Source organism: Pan paniscus, chromosome 1, assembly GCF_029289425.2.
Source record: "Pan paniscus chromosome 1, NHGRI_mPanPan1-v2.0_pri, whole genome shotgun sequence".
Classification (NCBI taxonomy): Eukaryota; Metazoa; Chordata; class Mammalia; order Primates; family Hominidae; genus Pan; species Pan paniscus.
The window spans coordinates 99,584,143-99,602,299 of record NC_073249.2 but is presented as its reverse complement, the minus strand read 5'-3'; the positions used below and the strand labels follow the sequence as shown (position 1 = coordinate 99,602,299).

General features: G+C 44.8%; 1 non-coding gene across 1 annotated transcript; it reads left to right on the top strand.

The window, feature by feature from the left end:
* Positions 1 to 560: 560 nt before the first annotated feature.
* LOC112438769 (U2 spliceosomal RNA) lies at positions 561 to 750 on the top strand. The gene has a single exon (XR_003027128.1). It is a non-coding gene; the product is annotated as a U2 spliceosomal RNA (small nuclear RNA).
* Positions 751 to 18,157: the final 17,407 nt, after the last annotated feature.

Here is an 18,157-nt window from a genome sequence, read left to right as displayed (position 1 = left end):
TTGTCTGTTGGATTTGGTTTTTAGTTTTTGGTTTTTTATTCTGTTGTTAGTGTTAAAGAGGGAGAAAGCATCCTTCCGTGCCCAAGTTGCGATACTGATAATTCACCACACGGCACGCACTGGCTCTTGGCCGTTTTAAAAGCATAGCCTCTGCTTTGCAACCAAGGTGTACAGCAACGTGCGCATCACATTAAAAAGATGCCTTCGTGGCATTGTCCTGCTGGGGTCAGGCTCTTCACAGAGACTGACCTTCCGTGATGCAGAGCTAGAGCCGAGATTTTAAAGATGGTAGTTTAACACCATAAAAGACAACAATTTTGAAAGCAGTTGGGTGAAAGCAGTATGTAAGTTAGTAATATTTAAATAAAACTATCCTGGAGGAATTGTTACTGAGTTAATTGTTGCTGTAATAAACGCTAAGACCTTGGAGGAAAAACGACGCTGTCCTAATGAAAATCAGACATTAATTAGCATAGAAATGGCACCGCGATGCCGCTCTAATTTCCCTTTGGTTGGTTTCCATGGAAATCTGTAGGTAAAGTGTGCTTTTAAAAGTGTTTATCGCTTCTCTGCCTTTTGGCTAAGATCAAGTGTAGGATCTGTTCTTAACAGCTTAATATCTGATATATTTTCTATCCGAGTCCAATATATTAAATGGATTTGGGGAGCAGGAAGACGGAATAGGAGCTTGCTTGTTCACTTCACGCATCGATCTGGTATTGCAGTACCTCCAGGAACAGTGCACCCCCTCAGGGGATTAAAATTTAGTGTTCAAAACAGAAGAAGGAAAAAAAAAAACAGTCTGTCTATGTGGGATGGGATATAAAAGAGTGGGATAAGAATTATCTTTTGGCCGGGCGTGGTGGCTCCCACCTGTAATCCCAGCACTTTGGAAGGCCAAGGCGGTTGGATCACCTGAGGTCAGGAGTTGGAGACCAGCCTGACTAACATGGTGAAACCTCGTCTCTACAAAAAATACAAAATATTAGCCGGGTGTGGTGGCGTGCGCCTGTAATCCCAGCTACTCCAGAGGCTGAAACAGGAGAATTGCTTGAACCCGGGAGGCGGAGGTTGCAGTGAACCGAAATCGTGCTATTGCACTCCAGCCTAGCAGCAAAAGCGAAACCATGTCTCAAAAATAAAAAGAATTATCTTTTAAAATTTTGTCTCGACGGTCTAACTTTTTTCTTAGCTCTTGCTTAAATTATATCATTCTTATTCCCTTACACCATTCTCAGGATAAATAACCAAATAAATTCCAAATGATTTGGGGAAGGAAGTGGAAAGTGGGGGAATTAGTCCCATGCCTCCCAGAACTGGTTGCTATTTTTCCTGTTTCTCAGGTTAGAGATCTTTGGCTTTCCAACACAGACTCCTCACAACTCCACCTTCCCTACTCCACCCCACACAGAGACACACTGCTCCTCAAAGAGGATTACATTTAAAATGTAAATGCTGACCCGGCGTGGTGGCTAACGCCTGTAATCCCAGCACTTTGGAAGGCCAAGGCGGGTGGTCACCTGAGGTCAGGAGTTCGAGACCATCCTGGCCAACATCGTGACACCCCATCTCTACTAAAAATACAAAAATTAGTGGGACGCGGTGGCGCGCGCCCGTAACCCCGGCTAGAATCGCTTAAACCCAGGAGCGGGAGATTGCAGTGAGCCTGAGCGACAGAGTGAGCCGAGATGGCGCCACCGCACTCCAACCTGGGCGACAAAGTGAGACTCTGTCTCAAAATAAATAAATAAATAAATAAAATGCCATAGGGCATGTACATAAGACTCTCAGGCAAAGGAGAGCAAAACATGGTTGAAGGGGAAAAGAGAAGAGGGAGGGACTGTCTACCAAAGTCCTCAAGGAAACTGAGGAGTAGGTAGAGAAGGAAAAAAATGTATGGAAGCCAAAGAAGAGATGGAAGAGATTATTAATGGTAGGGTTTCAAATAAAAGATGATGATTGGGATTAAATTATATCCTGGAAATAATCAATGTGAAGAAAGGCCATGAACTCATTTTACTATTGAATAGTGGCTGCAGAAAGTACACCATAGGTCCGGGCGCGGTGGCTCACGCCTGTAATCCCAGCACTCTGGGAGGCTGAGGCGGGTGTATCATGAGGTCAGGAGATCGAGACCATCCTGGCTAACACGATGAAACCCCGTTTCTACTAAAAATACAAAAAAATTAGCCGGGCGTGGTAGCGGGCGCCTGTAGTCCCAGCTAGGCAGGAGGCTGAGGCAGGAGAATGGCGTGAACCCGGGAAGCGGAGCTTGCAGTGAGCCGAGATCGCGCCACTGCACTCCAGCCTGGGAGACGAGCGAGACTCCGTCTCAAAGAAAAAAAAAAAGAGTGAAATTTAGTCAGGAGAAAAGCCAAAGCCAAACACATGTACCAGATCAGATCACTCTTTATTTAAGCTGAAGTAATTAGGTAGGGTTTAAATGGCAAAATGAAAAGTGAGGTTAAATAACCAAGTTAAGGTGGGGCACGGTGGCTCTCGCCTGTAATCCCAGCACTTTGGGAGGCTGAGGTGGGCAAACCACTTGAGGCCAGGAGTTTGAGACCAGCTTGGCCAACATGGTGAAACCCCATCTCTACTAAAAATACAAAAATTAGCCGGGCTTGGTGTCATATGCCTATAATCCCAGCTATCTGGGAGGCTGAGGCACAAAAATCACTTGAACCCAAGAGGTGGAGGTTGCAGTGCGCCAAGATCATGATATTGCACTCCAGCCTGGGCGACAAAGCAAGATTCTGTCTCAAAAAAAACAAAAAAAAAACAAACAAACAAAAAACAAGTGAAGCAGGCGAGAGAGTGATTCAGAAACTCCTTTAATCCACCAGTAAGAAAGCTCCCTCAAGATATTTATTATTATTTTTTTTTTTTTTTTTTTTTTTTTTGAGACAGAATCTCCTTCTGTCGCCCAGGCTGGAGTGCAGTGGCGCCATCTCAGCTCACTGCAAGCTCCACCTCCCGGGTTCACACCATTCTCCTGCCTCAGCCTCCTGAGTAGCTGGGACTACAGGTGCCCGCCACCAAGCCCGGCTAATTTTTTGTATTTTTAGTAGAGACAGGGGGTTTCACCGTGTTAGCCAGGATGATCTCGATCTCCTGACCTCGTGATCCGCCTGCCTCGGCCTCCCAAAGTGCTGGGATTACAGGCTTGAGCCACCACGCCTGGCCCCTCAGGATATTATTAAATTCAACATGCCTTTAACATTCAAAATCCAAGCTCATCTACTGCTGCTGAATATCTTGTTTGCACTTCTAGATCTACTCTTCACGCTTCTCCACCCTGCTCTGTAACCCAGAACCTATATGGACTGCGTGAAGTCCTGTGGCTTCCTGGACTTGGTCCTGATAGGAAATCAGGTCAGGAGGAAAGTGAGGTTGGACATTTATTCCCCAGCTTCCTCTCTGCCAGGTCCATACGAAATGGCTGAGTCCCTCTACGGAAAGCCATAGATGGTGTCAGAACTGTGGTGGACACTGTGATGTACCACCCAGCTTTTCCTTCAGGAATGAGGAACTTGTTCCTGTAGCTGCTGGGAGTACTACTGGAAGATGACCCTAAACTGTCAGCCCTTTTAGGGGATTGCCTGGCTCAAGATTACCTCACTCAAGGTTATACCTCCTTTTGGGGAAGCCTGAATCCAACGAGTGATTAACACAGAGGTGTAAAGGACCAGCCTGCCCTTTTGCCCAGTTTTAGACAAACTCAGAAGGGTCATCCCAGCTCCAGAGCACCCTGTTGGGGTCAGCTGAGGCCTTCGTTAGGATGGCATTGCCATTCAGTTTCTCTCTCTACTTCATCCTGCTTCTTTCTTCTCCCTCCCACAGGTAATGGTCCCAATATCACTCAACAACAAATGTCCCGACATCTCAGTCTGCTTCCTGGGGACATGTGACAGTGGCTCTCTCCAAATACCTACCCTCTGAGAACGCCCAAACTAACCTATAAAAGCAATCACCTAGAGAAGCCTTGAGACCATGTGAAGAGAGTGACAGGTGCCCAGCCAGCCCCCAGCTTCTTCAACCCCCATTTCCAGTTGCAGCCACCATCTGACCTCACGAGAGATCCTGAGTCAGAACCAGCCAGCTCAGCCTTTCCCAAACTCCTGTGTCACAGAAATCACCAGAAATAATAAACTAATCATTATTCTTTTAAATATCTAAATTTGGGGTTGTTAGGTAGCAATAGTAATTGGAACAACTTCCTAGCACACATTTTTCTGATCAAATCTCACTAGTGCACCGGGCACAGTGGCTCACGCCTGTAATCCTAGCACTTTGGGAGGCTGAGGTGGGCAGATTACTTGAGGTCAGGAGTTCGAAACCAGCCTGGCCAACATGGTGAAACCTTGTCTCTACTAAAAATACAAAAACTTAGCCGGGCATTGTGGTGGACACCTGTAATCCCAGCTACCTGGGAGGCTGAAACAGGAGAATTGCTTGAACCCAGGAGGCAGAGGTTATGGTGAGCCGAGATCGTGCCATTGCACTCCAGCCTGGGTGACAGAGTGAGACTCCATCTCAAAAAAAAAACAAAAAACAAACAAACAAACAAAATCTCACTAGTGCCCTTTTTGTTCTGTGATGACAGGTGATAGTCATTCTGCTCCTTTTAGTTTTGCTTATGCTATTTTCTACCTTAAACAAAACAAATTCCCTCCTCTGAATTCTCAGCACTTATTAAATGTTCTACTCATTTAGCATTTACCTTATGATGCCTTGCAACATCTCATATATATGTTTGTGTGTGTGCGTGGTTTTTTTTTTTGTTTTTGTTTTGTTTTTTTTTTGAGACAGAGCTCACTCCGTTGCCCAGGCTGGAAGTAAGTGGCGAGATCTTGGCTCACTGCAACCTCCGCCTCCCGGGCTCAAGCAACTCTCCTGCCTCAGCCTCCTGAGTAGCTGGGACTACAGCTGTGCACTACCACACCTGGCTAATTTTTGTATTTTTAGTAGAGATGGGGTTTCACCATGTTAGCCAGGCTGGTCTTGAACCCCTGACCTCAGGTGATCCACCCACTTCGGCCTCCCAAAGTGCTGGGATTACAGGGGTGAGGCACTACGCCCGGCCTCATATATGTTATTTAACTCTGATTGCTCCCAACTAGATTGGAATTTCCTACAGGGAAATCAAGTCAGTTAACTTGGCTTTCTCTGGCATCACTCATAGGAGTGGGCACAGTGCTGAGCACAGAGTGGGTATTTAAGACAGTTTTAATAATTGATTATACCTCAAATAAGTCTCAGCTAGTAGTTTAAATTCATACTTCTTTTTTTTTTTTTGACAGAGTCTCGCTCTGTAGCCAGGCTGGAGTGCAGTGGCACGATCTCAGCCCACTGCAACCTCCGACTCCCTGGTTCAAGCGATTCTCCTGCCTCAGCCTCCGGAGTAGCTGAGATTACAGGCACGTGCCACCACGCCCAGCTAATTTTTGTATTTTTAGTAGAGATGGGGTTTCACCATGTTGGCCAGGATGGTCTCGATCTCCTGACCTCGTGGTTTGCCCACCTTGGCCTCCCAAAGTGCTGGGATTACAGGTGTGAGCCACCACGCCCTGCCTTTAAATTCATACTTCTATTAGGAAATAATTTGGTTGATGCTTTCTTGGGGAATAGGTGATGGAGTAGGAGTTAAGAATAACTACAAGCCAGGTGCAGTGGCTCACGCCTGTAGTCCCAGCACTGTGGGAGGCCGAGGCAGGCGGATCACGAGGTCAGGAGATCGAGATCACCCTGGCCAACATGATGAAACCCCGTCTCTAGTAAAACTACAAAAATTATCTGGGTGTGGTGGCACGTGCCTGTAATCCCAGCTACTCAGGAGGCTGAGGCAGGAGAAATGCTTGAACCTGGGAGGCAGAGATTGCAGTGAGCTGAGACTGCACCATTGTACTTCAGCCTGAGTGACAGAGCAAGCCTCTGTCTAAAAAAAAAAAAAAAAAAAAGAATAGCTACAGACTGCTGTTCTGCTCTTCTCTTAACCTTTTCACTTTCCCTTTTCCAAACTAGTTAATTTGCAGTTTAAAGATAAAGGTAGGCCAGTGCAACTAATGCATTTTCTCCAGAGTTTAAACTCACTTGGAACCACCAGAAATCATTCCCACTCATACCACTGAGAAATCCTCTCCCAGAAAACCACCCAGCAGGGTCACTACTGCTCTCCTTAGCACTAGGAGAGATGATCAATACCCAGAGAACACCAATAATTCTAGATACCCACTGTGCTAATATGTTTTGAGAACCTTCCAGGTCAACACCCTTTAAGGCAATGTAGGTTTTTATATTTGTACAGGACCTTAGAGTTAGGGGATATATGTCTATATATATCCTATATATTCTATCTATAGATCTAAAGTGAGTTACTTTTACAAAAAAACAAAAACAAAAAACACTGAATTTTATGAGGTTAAGTGGTGTGGTAAATTGTCTGCAAAAGTAGAAAAATAGTTATCAACAGTTTCTCCCATCCCTGTGCACACACCACACTCCCCCCATCAGGAGGTGGAGTCTGTTTCTTTTCCCCTTGAATCTGGGCTAGTCTTATGACTTGCTTTCACCAATAGAATGTAGTGGAAATAACACTGTGCCAGTTCTGGGCCTATTCCTTAAGAGACCTGGCAGTTTCCGCTTTGCTCTTTGGGAAGCCATTTCTCATATAAAGAAGTCTAACTACCCTATTGGAGAGAGTGGCCATGTATCTTTCATTGTAGATAGAGGCCCTGGGAAATGAGAGATTATGAAGGGAGAGAGAGCCTAGACATCCTCCAGCTGTCCCAGCCAACCAGTGCAGGCCCCAGCCATGCAAGTGAAGTTGACTTGGATCCTCCAGCCTTTTGTCAAGCTGCCCAGCCAACACCATGTGGAGTAGAGACAGGCTATTCCACTATGTTCTGGCCAAATTAAAGAATCTTTCTCTTTTTTTTTTTTCTTTTTTTTTTTTGAGACAGAATTTTGCTCTTGTTGCCCAGGCTAGAGTGCAACGGCATGATCTTTGCTCACCGCAACCTCCGCCTCCTGAGTTCAAGCGACTCTCCTGCCTCAGGCTCCTGAGTAGCTGGGATTTCAGGCATGCACAACCATGCCTGGCTAATTTTGTATTTTTTTAGTAGAGATGGGGGGTTTCTCCATGTTGGTCAGGCTGGTCTCGAACTCCCAACCTCAGGTGATCCACCTGCCTCGGCTTCCCAAAGAGCTGGGATTACAGGCGTGAGCCATCACGCCTGGCCTAAAGAATTTTGAGTACGGCCAGATGTGATGGCTCACACCTATAATCCTAGCACTTTGGGAGGCCAAGGTGGCCAGATCACGAGGTCAGAAGTTTGAGACCAGCCTGATCAAGATGGTGAAACCCTGGCTCTACTAAAAATACAAAAATTAGCCGGGCATGGTGGCACACACCTGTAATCCCAGCTACTCAGGAGGCTGAGGCAGGAGAATCGCTTGAACCTGGGAGGCGGAGGTTGCAGTGAGCCGAGACTGCACCACTGCACTCCATCATGGGCAACACGAGCGAAACTCCATCTCAAAAAAAAAAAAAAAAAAGAATCTTGAGTAAGGCCAGATGTGGTGGCTCACACCTGTAATCCTAGCACTTTGGGAGGCAGAGGCAGGCGGATCGTTTGAGCACAAGCGTTTGAGACCACTGTAGGCAACATGGCAAAAATCCATCTCTACAAAAAATACAAAAAATTAGCCAGGCATCGTGGCATATACCTGTAGTCTCAGTTACTTGGGAGGCTGAGGTAGGAGAACCAACTAAGCCATGGAAGTCCAGGCTGCAATGAGCCAAGATCATTCCACTGCACTCCAGCCTGGGTGACAGAGTAAGACCCTGTCTCAAACAAACAACAACAACAGCAAAAGAATATTGAATAAATAAAGCATAGTTGTTGTCTACTCATTTTTAAGGTTGTTTATTAATTATTAATAAATAAGTAAACAATAGCAATAATAGATAACTAGAAGATAACTAAAACAAGAGGTAGTGATTAGTAATTTGTAAATATGAAACTCAAATTCATTTCCTCTATTTCCTCTTTTTCGAAGTTCAACTCTTTTTCCAAAGGTTACCAATATAATCCTGTTTAATTCATGGGTGCACAAAAAGTTCTGCTCCCTAAAATATCATTCTTATTATCTATTGATGCTCAAAATGCCACAAATAGATACCCAATCTTATGACTCCCATTGAGATACAAAAACTCCAGGATGACTAACAGGTAAACTTTTTTTTTTTTTTTTTTGAGGCAGGGTCTGGCTCTATCACCCAGGTTGGGGTGCAGTGGTGGGATCTCAGCTCACTGCAACCTATACATCCCAGGCTCAAGTTATCCTCCCACCTCAACTCCCCAAGTAGCAGTTATCCTCCCACCTCAATTCCCCAAGTAGCTGGGACTACAGGCATGCCTGGTTAGTTTTGGGTTTTTTTGTTTTTGTTTTTTTGTATTTTTAGTAGAGACAGAGTTTCACCATGTTGCCCAGGCTGGTCTCAAACTCTTGAGCTCAAGTGATCCTCCCACCTTGGCCTCCCAAAGTGCTGAGATTACAGGCGTGAGCCACTGCAACCAGCCTAGTAAACTTGATTAATCTATTAAACCTTTGTTGAATATCTTTATCAAATAATTTTTAGAAAAGATTCTGATTGGCAGCATGAAAACTATAAAATGATCAAACTACCCTATATTTTCCAGGATTTTTCAAGTTTTTTCTTTAATTTGGGATCCTCTTCTCTGTAGAGATTGTCAGTAAATGGTGAAGAGAGAAGATTGCATATTGTTACGGTAAACTCTTTTTTTTTTTTTTTTTTGAGACAGAGTCTCTCTCTGTCGCCCAGGCTGGAGTGCAGTGGCGCGATCCCGGCTCACTGCAAGCTCCGTCTCCCGGGTTCACGCCATTCTCCTGCCTCAGCCTCTTGAGTAGCTGGGATTACAAGCGCCCACCACCACGCCCGACTATTTTTTTGTATTTTTAGTAGAGATGGGGTGTCAACGTGTTAGCCAGGATGGTCTTGATCTCCTGACCTCGTGATCCGCCCGCCTCGGCCTCCCAAAGTGCTGGGATTACAGGCATGAGCCACTGCGCCCGGCCAGTAAACTCTTGATTACTGCCATGTGAATACAAAATTCTGTGGAATATCTGCAAAAATATAAAATTCTAGGTTGAGCTTTCCCAGTTTGAATCACCTCTCTACATGCTAAGGGAGTGAGTGTAAACAAGTTCTAACATTAGCCAAAGTCAAACAAAATTAGAAGAGTAAGTCTCCTAGAAACAAATCCATATTGCAATATCAAATAGATATGATTTAGAGATTTTGGCTGGGTGCGGTGGCTCACACCTGTAATCCCGGCACTTTGGGAGGCTGAGGCGGGTGGATCACGAGGTCAGGAGATCGAGACCATCCTTGTCAATATGGTAAAACCCGGTCTCTACTAAAAATACAAAAATTAGCTGGGCATGGTGTCACGTACCTGTAATCCCAGCTACTCAGGAGGCTGAGGCAGGAGAATTGCTTGAACCTGGGAGGTGGAGGTTGCAGTGAGCTGAGTTTGCCCACTGCACTCCAGCCTGGGCAACAAAGAGAGAGACTCCATCTCAAAAAATACAAATCAAAAAAATTTACAAATTTATCTTACGGCAACTCTTTGTCATCTGTGCTACTGGATAAACACAGTAATTCTGTCACCCAGGCTGGAGAACAATGGCGTGATATTGGCTTACTAGAACCTCCGCCTGCTGGTTCAAGCAATTTTCCTGCCTCAGCCTCCTGAGTAGCTGGGACTACAGGAGTGCACCATCACGCCCAGCTAATTTTTGTATTTTGTTTTTGAGACAGAGTTTTGGTCTTGTTGCCCAGGCTAGAGTGCAATGGGGCAATCTTAGCTCACTGCAATCTCTGCCTCCCAGGTTCGAGCGATTCTCCTGCCTCAGCCTCCCAAGTAGCTGGGATTACAGGCATGCACCAGCATGCTCGGCTAATTTTTGTATTTTTAGTAGAGATGGGGTTTCCTCATGTTGGCCAGGCTGGTCTCAAACTCCTGACCTCAAGTGATCCACCCACCTCGGCCTCCCAAAATGTTGAGATTATAGGCATGAGCCACGGTGCCCGGCCAAATTTGTAATTTTGGTAACAAGGTTACCTTCAAAACATAACTTGAGGCTAGGTCCAGTGGCTGACACCTGTAATCACAGCACTTTGGAAGGCTGAGGCAGAGGATTGCTTGAGCCCAGAAGCTCTAAACCAGCCTGTGCAATATAGCAAGATCCTGTCTCTATTAAAAAAAAAAAAAGGTGGGCACGGTGGCTCACACCTGTAATCCCAGCATTTTGGGAGGTCGAGGCGGGTGGATCACCTGATGTCAGGAGTTCGAGACCAGCCTGGCCAACATGGTGAAACCCTGTCTCTACTAAAAAAATACAAAAATTAGCTGGGTGTGGTGGCAGGTGCCTATAATCCCAGCTACTCAGCAGGCTGAGGTAGGAGAATTGCTTGAACCTGGGAGGCGGAGATTGCAGTGAGCCAAGATCGTGCCATTGTACTGCAGCCTGGGCAACAAGAGCGAAACTCCATCTCAAATTAAAAAAAAAAAAAAGGCCAAGCATAGTGGCTCACACCTGTAATCTCCACACTTTGGAAGGCTGAGGAGGATTGCTTCAGGAGTTCAAGACCAGCCTGGGCAACATGGGGAGACCCTGTCTCTACAAAAAATAAAAAATTAGCTGGGCGTGGTGGTGCCCACCTGTGGTCCCAGCTACTCAGGAGGCTGGGGTGGGAGGATCGCTTGAGCCCAGGAGGTTGAGGCTAGAGTGAGCTGTCATTTTGCCACTGCAATCAATCAATAAAAACTGAAAACTTATGGTTAATATGGAGAATTTAATATCTATATTTACCTATATTTCCTCCCAAATCTTAATAAAATGACTTTGAAAGAATGAGATCTAAATACAAAGGACAAAGAGAATGAGCAAGAAGACAACTGAGGAGAGACCTCAACAAAATTTTGGAATCTGTAAAGCTGATGAACAATGTAGTTCAGATATGCTTCTTTACTTCTGAGGTTTTCCTTCTTTTTTTTTTTTTTTTTTTTTTTTTTTGAGACAGAGTCTCGTTCTGTTGCCCAGGCTGGAGCACACTGGCGCGATCTCGGCTCACTGCAGCCTCCGCCTCCCAGGTTCAAGCGATTCTCCTGTCTCAGCCTCCTGAGTAGCTGGGACTACAAGCGCGCAGCACCATGCCCGGCTAATTTTTTGTATTTTTAGTAGATATGGGGTTTAACTGGCTGGGCGCGATGTCTCACGCCTGTAATCCCAGCATTTTGGGAGGCTGAGGCAGGAGAATCGCTTGCACCGGGAGGCAGAGGTTGCAGTGAGCCAAGATCGCGCCATTGCACTCCGGTCTGGGCAACAAGAGTGAAAATCAGTCTCAAAAAAAAAAAAAAAAGAAGAAGAAGAAGAAAGAAAGAAATGGAGTTTAACCGTGTTAGCCAGGATGGTCTCAATCTCCTGACCTCGTGATCTGCCTGCCTCAGCCTCCCAAAGTGCTGGGATTACAGGCTTGAGACAACGCTCCCGGCAGGTTTTCCTTCTTATGAAGAGACTTAATTCATGTAACTGTGCCTTTTTTAGCCCTTTGTTCATACACTCTTTTTCTTTTTCTTTTCTTTTTTTTTTTTTTTTTTGAGACGGAGTCTCGCTCTGTCGCCCAGGCTGGAGTGCAGTGGCACGATCTCGGCTCACTGCAAGCTCCGCCTTCTGGGTTCACGCCATTCTCCTGCCTCAGCCTCCTGAGTAGCTGGGACTACAGGCGCCTGCCACCATGCCCGGCTAATTTTTTGTATTTTTAGTAGAGACAGGGTTTCACCGTGTTAGCCAGGATGGTCTCGATCTCCTGGCCTCGTGATCCGCCCGCCTCAGCCTCCCAAAGTGCTGGGATTACAGGCTTGAGCCACCGTGCCCAGCTTTTGTTCATCCACTCTTAATGGTCTGTTCCACTCAGTTCTATCCTGTTGCTCTTGGGAAGAGGAGCCCACCCATCAGAACACATTTTCTGCTTGTTTCCTCCATGCTGAGATCTGCCCCAATCCAAGCTGCCTGATCCTGGGATACAGTTAGCAGGCTCTTTTTTTTTTTTTTTTTTTTTTTGAGACGAAGTTTCTCCTTTGTTGCCCAGGCTGGAGTGCAATGGCACGATCTTGGCTCACCACCTCTGCCTCCCGGGTTCAAGTGATTCTCCTACCTTGGCCTCCCGAGTAGCTGGGATTGCAGGCACGCGTCACCACACCCAGCTAATTTTGTATTTTTAGTAAAGACGGGAGTTTCTCCATGTTGTTCAGGCTGGTCTTGAACTCCCGACCTCAGGTGATCAGCCTACCTCAGCCTCCCAAAGTGTTGGGATTACAGGCGTGAGCCTCCGCGCCCAGCTTTTTTTTTTTTTTTTTTTTAGACAGAGTTTCACTCTGTTGCCCAGGCTGGAGTGCAGTGGCACGATCTCTCAAGTAGCTGGGATTATAGGCGCCCACCACCACACTCAGCTAATCTTTGTATTTTTTAAATAGAGATGGGGTTTCTCCATGTTGGCCAGGCTGGTCTTGAACTTCTGACCTCAGGTGATCTGGCCTCCCAAAGTGCTGGGATTACAGGTGTGAGCTGCGCCTGGCCAGTTAGCAGGCTCATTGACTCCCATACTAACCCACATCCTCCAATCTGGTCTCAAACAGTAATAAAGGTGATATGTTGACCTCTGTATTTATTTTTTGCTTGATTTCTCAATGTGTTCAGGACCTTAGAACAAAGAAGGAATGCTTTTATTGGGATCCCCTTCAGAGGTCCCAGTAATTATCTTAGCAGGGCCGGGAACGGTGGCTCATGCCTGTAATCCCAGCACTTTGGGAGGCCGAGGCAGGCAAATTACCTGAGGTCAGGAGTTCGAGACCAACCTGGCCAACAGGGTGAAACACTGTCTCTACAAAAATACAAATATTAGCTGGGCCTGGTGACTCGCACCCGTAATCTCAGCTACTCATGAAGCTGAGGCACAAGAATTGCTTGAACCCGGGAGGTGGAGGTTGCAGTGAGCCAAGATTGTACCACTGCACTCCAGCCTGGGCAATGGAGGGATACTCTGTCTCAAAACCCTGCCCCACCCCCCAAAAAAAAACCCAATATACATTATCATGAAATTATATAACACCCAGGAGAAAGGAAAATTACTAAAAAGCTTCCAGAGAGAAGAGCCAGTTGAACTCAGAACTGGAGGATAAAGGGTTCCAAGAGGAATATCTCTTTTAAAAATGTTATGACAGAATGAATATCTGTCAGGTTGGAACATAATAAAATAAGAGTTAGATTTTCAACAGTGAATTTGGAGATGAATAAGCAACTAGAAAACTAAAACAAAAGAAAAAAATAAGGCCATTATTAATTTGAGGGAAATTAAAAGTTATACAAGAAAGGAAATATAATACACTTCTTGGCTAAGCTGTGAGTAAATACTGATGATAACTTAAATGTTAATTTAACTAATATTACGATATAATAGTTATTTCCAAGGGGCTGGGGGCAGGAGAAGTGTGTTTTGGGAAGGAAGTATTATGTAAAAGAAGTAACTCCTCATCTTTTGTGGTTGGAAGTTAATAGGTAATTCTGTGGCAGTGGGCAGGCCTATGCAAACCTGTTCCAAAAGTCCAAGGAAGCTGAGAGGCCAAAGAAAGAGGCTGACAAGTCCAGTTTCTTAGAAATAAACATTTAATAGAGACTTATGAACAGAGGCCGTGTGCATGTCTTGGGCAATGGTGAGATGAGATGGTGGTTTCCTGCTCCATTACCCCCAGACCTGGGGCTTCTATACTACAGGGAAAGGGTGATTCAGAAGGGATGTATAGATACGATAACATCAAGGTTGTTTGAGCTAAGGGCAGAATGTATGGTAATACCTGCTCTTACACCAGGAACAATAGGTAAACTTGAAATCTTAGAGGCCTTCCCAGAACTGGGGTTAATCAGAAGCCAACATGGTGGATTAGCTTTCACAAATACCTGAAACTCTAAAAAATCAAGACATAGCAGTATAAATATGTTTTTGGAAATTTGAGGTGAATACTAGGAGGAAGTTAGAAAGTTGCAGCAATTATCTCTGGGAAGTAAGAATTAGATGTGGGAAGAATAGAGTGTTTAATTATAACCTATGTTGATCTATTTGACTTTTTAAACTATGTACCTGTTCTACTTTGATAAAAATAAAAATTAAATTTAAAAACAGGCTGTGCGCAGTGGCTCACGCCTGTAATCCCAGCACTTTGGGAGGCCGAGGCGGGCAGATCACCTGAGGTCAGGAGTTTGAGACCACCTGGCCAACATGGCAAAACCCTGTCCCTACTGAAAATACAAAAATTAGTTGGGCTTCGTTGGGGGAGCCAGTAATCCCAGTTACTCGGGAGGCTGAAGCAGGAGAATCACTTGAACCCAGGAGGTGAAGGTTGCAGTGAGCTAGATCACGCCACTGCACTCCAGCCTGGGCAAAAGAGCAAGACTCTGTCTCAAAAAATAATAACAATAATAATGTGAGTTAGTTAACCACTGACTTGTGGACCTTCCATAAACACAATGAAACATATTGAGTGGACCAGCAGTCTTTAAACTGATATCAACATTTTTTATTCTGTGGTGAAAGATAAGAATGTAGGTATATTGTTTGTTTGTTTAACTTTTTTTATTTGTTTTTGTTTGGTTCGTTTTTTTGGTTTTAGAGACAGGGTCTTTCTTGCTCTGTCACCCAGGTTAGGGTGTAGTGGTGTGATCATGGCTCACTACAGCCTCAAATTCCTTGGGCTCAAGCTATCCTCCCACCTCAGCCTCCTGAAGTGTTGAGGCTATAGGTGTGAGCCACTACACCTGGCTATATCTTGTTATATAGAAATTTAGCATGCCAAATTCAAACTTATTCAATGTACAATATCTGTTGACAGGACCTTGCTATACTCATCTGTCATGTTTCAATAGGTATATTTCTCTATTTATTAATACAGTTTAGATATTTTTGCCAGTGTTGTATTTGTGTTTCCATTTAATTTTAGCTCGATCAAGCCAATTGCTTCCACAAAACACCAAAAACAAAATCTAAGTAATCAGAGTTGAATGTAATTCTACTGAAATATAGTGAAATTTGATAGAAGCTGGGTGATTATTTGGTGCAATCTGATCTATTTAATTATGATTTTCTCCTGCTTAATTATTTGAGCTATTTCGACAAACAGTATTTTGCATTAGTATATATTATTTTAGTGTTATACTTTCTCATAAAATAATGAGTTTACTTTCAATATGTGTTTTTTAAGAGTTTGCTACACTCACTAATGTAGGCTTTACTTATCTTTAAGCCAAAATTTCCTCCAAATGAACATATCTCTCATTTTTTTCTGAAAGTCCATGAAAGGATGATATTCACTGTACAGAAATTTAACCATGTTACAAGTGAATTTTATTTCTGTATGATAGCTAAAAGGTCACAAGGGAAAGAAAAATATTGAATTTTTGCCTAGTGTAAAACACCAATTGTAGAGTCCTTTGTTTATCTCCCCAAAGAAGAAAAGAGTAACAACTTGTATAAATACCATTGGAGGAGTATAACCTTTATGGAAGGCAATATGGTAACAAACATAGCAAAAACCCTTTAAAAAGTTGATATCCTAAATTAAAACCAAAATGAGATACGATTATATACTAGAAGAATAGCTACTTTTTTCTTTTTTTTTTTTTTTGAGACGGAGTCCTGCTCTTGTCGCCCAGGCTGGAGCACAATGGCATGATCTCGGCTCACTTCAACCTCTGCCTCCCAGGTTCAAGAGATTCTCCTGCCTCAGCCTCTAGAATAGCTGGGATTACAGGCGTGAGCCACCACACCTGACTAATTTTTGTATTTTTAGTAAAGACGGGGTTTCGCCATGTTGGCCAGGCTGGTCTCGAACTCCTGACCTCGTGATGCGCCCGCCTTGGCCTCCCAAAGTGCTGGGATTACAGGTGTGAGCCACCGTGCCCGGCTGTACCTTTTTTTTTTTTTTTTTAAACGGACAATATCAAATGCTTGTAAAGATGAGGACAACTAGAACTCATACATTGCTGGTGGGAAAGAAAAACTGTATAAGCACTATGAAAAACAGTCTGGGGACCAGGTGCAATGGCTCACACTGGTAATCCCAACACTTTGGAAGGCCTAGGCAAGAGAATCACTTGAACCTAGGAGATGAGACCAGCCTAGGCAAGATGGCAAGACCCCATCTCTATTTAAAAAAAATAAAATAGTCTGGGCGCGGTGGCTCACACCTGTAATCCCAGCACTTTGGGAGGCTGAGGCAGGTGGATCATGAGGTCAGGAGTTAGAGACCAGCCTCGCCAAGATGGTGAAACTCTGTCTCTACTAAAAATGCAAAAATTAGCCAGACATGGTGGCACATGCCTGTAGTCCCAGCTACTTGGGAGGCTGAGGCAGGAGAATTGCTTGAACCTGGGAGGCAGAGGTTGCAGTGAGCCATGATCATGCCACTGCACTCCAGCCTGGGAAACAGAGCAAGACTCCGTCTCAAAAAATAAATAAATAAATAAATAAATAAATAAATAAATAAATAATAAAATAAAAGAGGCCAGGCATGGTGGCTCATACCTGTAATTCTCACACTTTGGGAGGCCGAGGCAGGAGAATTACTTGAGCCAGGAGTTCAAGACCAACCTAGGCAATATGGTGAAACCTTGTCTCTACAAAAAAATTTAAAAATTAACTGGGAGTGGTGGCGTGAACCTGTAGTCTCAGGTGCTTGGGAGGCTGAGGTGGGAGGATCGCTTGAGCCCAGGAAGGGAAGACTGCAGTGAGCCAAGATCACGCCACTGCACTCCAACCTGGACAACAGAGCCATGCCGTCTCAAAAGAAAATAAAGTAAAAGAAAAACAGCCCGGCAGTTTTTTTACAAAGTTAAACATACGCTTCCCGTACAATCCAGCACTCAGTATCTATTTATTCCCACTCCTAGGTATTTACTCAAGAACAATAAAAACATGTCTGCTCAAAGACCTGTACTCAAATACTTATAGTGCTTTTATTCATGGTGACTAGAAAGAAGTGGCTGCGGTGGCTCATGCTTATAATCTCAGTACTTTGGGAGGCCAAGCTGGGCAAATCACTCGAGCCCAGGAGTTCGAGACCAGTCTGGGAAACATGACAAAATTTTGTCTCTACAAAAACTAAGAAAATTTTTAAAACCTGCCAGTCACGGTGGCATGCGCATGTAGTCCTAGCTACTCGGGAGGCTGAGAAGAGGATCATTTGAGTTTGAGGCTGAAGTGAGCTATGATTCTGCCACTGCACTCCAGCCTAGGTGACAGAGTGAGACCCTGCTTCCAAAAAAAAAAGAGAGAGGCTGGGCGTGGTGGCTCACACCTGTAATCCCAGCACTTTGGGAGGCTGAGGCAGGCAGATCACCTGAGGTAGGGAGTTCAAGACTAGCCTGATCAACATGGAGAAACCCTGTCTCTACTAAAAATACCAAATTAGCCGGGCGTGGTGGCAAATGCCTGTAATCCCAGCTACTTGGGAGGCTGAGGCACGAGAATCACTTGAACCTGGGAGGCAGAGTTTACGGTGAGCCAAGATCATGCCATTGCACTGCAGCTTGGGCAACAGAGTGAGACTCTGTTTTTTTTTTTTTTTTTTGAGATGGAGTCTCGCTCTGTTGCCCGGGCTAGAGTGCAATGGCGCTATCTCGGCTCACTGCAAACTCCTCCTCCCGGGTTCAAGCGGTTCTCCTGCCTCAGCCTCCCGAGTAGCTGGGACTACAGGCGTGAGCCACCGCGCTCAGCTGAGACTGTCAAAAAAAAAAAAAAAAAAAGAGAGAGAGAGAGAGAAAGAGAAATGCTAATGTAGATTTGGACACACCCAGAACTATAGAATCGGGTCCTATGGGGGTGAGGTCCAGAAATCTCTATTTATTTATTCTATTTTATCTTTGAGATAGAGTTTTGCTCTTGTCACCCAGGCTGGAGTGCGGTGGTGCAGTCTCGGCTCACTGCAACCTCTGCCTCCCAAGTTCAAGTGATTCTCCTGCCTCAGCCTCCCAAGTAGCTGGGATTACAGGCGCCCGCTACCACGCCTGGCTAATT